Source organism: Vollenhovia emeryi, unplaced genomic scaffold, assembly GCF_000949405.1.
Source record: "Vollenhovia emeryi isolate VEMERY1.0 unplaced genomic scaffold, V.emery_V1.0 DF947820.1, whole genome shotgun sequence".
NCBI classification, from domain to species: Eukaryota; Metazoa; Arthropoda; class Insecta; order Hymenoptera; family Formicidae; genus Vollenhovia; species Vollenhovia emeryi.
This window is the reverse complement of record NW_011958546.1, coordinates 1-1,597: the sequence shown is the minus strand read 5'-3', so window position 1 is coordinate 1,597 and position 1,597 is coordinate 1. Positions and strand designations below refer to the sequence as shown.

Below are 1,597 nucleotides of genomic sequence, written 5' to 3'. Positions count from 1 at the left end.
CGATAATTGATCTCGTTGCAGAGCCGAAAACTGGTTTCCAAATCGCCTTCAATATGTTCGATATCGACGGAAACGAGAGAGTCGACAAAACCGAGTTTCTCGTGGTAAGATAGCTGCATGAGTGCTGTTCGTTTTTGGTAATTGCAGATGCAGGAACATTACAGCTATTAGTAAAAACTCGTTTGTTAATTTTTCCCCTTTCTACTTCACGAGATAAGATTTAAGTTCGCCTCGTTCCGATAGCAGCGGAAGAACAAGTGTCTCCTTCTCGAGCTATTAAATCGTAGATTTGTCTTTTCAGCGAGTAGAAATAGAATAGAATTACTTGGAGCAATAATGTTGCACATTACATTGCATCCTGATTTGAATGAATAAGTTTTACTAACATTGTCCATTGAATTGTATTCTTACTCGCCATCTTCTTAAGAGTCAAAATTGTAGTGGTAGAAAAGGGGCGTTTCCACCTTCAAATATCAAGAATGTATTTTTCTTTTTCCAAAAGATACAAGTGTAAGTTGAAGAATGCGAAACTTTACCGAATTCTGGTTTGCACGTGCTAGGTGGAACATTTAGGGGATGGACGTGCCAAGGAGAAACTTCTATCGCTAAGAAACTTTTGTACTAATTGATCGATTAGCATCAACGGAGTTTTTGTTGTTCTCGCAGATTCGCCGTTTACTTGGCGGCAGCCTGAGGAACGGGATCTCGACGAGCCGACAAAACGTGCAGTGAGTTTTAGAAAAGTTTCAGAAAACCTATCCCTCAATCAGGACGATGTCAGAAGTTGAACATCGACCGGTGTTTAGAAAATCAATATGTGGATGCCGTTATATCTTTTTCAGCTGTGAAATCATCCAACGGCAGTTTGCTATTCCATTTATCGCCCTGAACTGTTTATTTTGCGCGAGAGAACTTTGAATTTTTTTTTAAATGTATCGCGCGTTTTAAAATTGCATTTCTCCCACGAACGTAGAGGAAAGTATCCCCTATTATGAGATAGGCTCCTAATATGAGATAGCGAAATCTGTTTAGTGGAAAATTGATTGCCAGACTGTGTAATCGTAGCGAGAAAAGATCTGCGATTGAATTTGGACGTTGAAAACCTACTGTCTCACGTTAGAATCTTATTTCATAATACAGGACTTTCCTCTATATCGTCAAGATGAACGACTCGCTTTTAAGAGTTTCTTGATAAAATTTTGAAAGTCCGTTATATTTCAGAGTATTATATGCTAATTTTATTGAATATTAATATCTATTCGATGTCTTAAAAAAAAAGATTTATCCAGTGTTCACTTAGTATTATTAATTATTGTTTGCAAGTATTTTGTTGCAATAATTTCGAGATTTTTCTTTTATTACTTTCACAATGCGCTGTTCTGCGAGGCTAATGCTTGTTTTACTTATTTCAACAAATTAGTTACGTGCCATAATGGCCCCGAGCGAAGAGATTCTAGGCAGGGCGAAACTTCGCGAAGCTCATCCGAATAAATCAAACGAAATCGTCCCAAGTTCTTACGTAAGTCTGCAAATATGTAAAACGCTGTAAATTACGCTGTTGTGTTTCAATGTTAATTTACGGGGGTTACATTTTTTT

General features: G+C 37.4%; 1 long non-coding RNA gene across 1 annotated transcript; it reads left to right on the top strand.

Moving 5' to 3' along the window:
* Positions 1–12: 12 nt before the first annotated feature.
* LOC105557604 lies at positions 13–1,563 on the top strand. The gene is made up of 3 exons (XR_001008613.1): positions 13–104; positions 667–728; positions 1,421–1,563. It is a non-coding gene; the product is annotated as an uncharacterized LOC105557604 (long non-coding RNA).
* Positions 1,564–1,597: the final 34 nt, after the last annotated feature.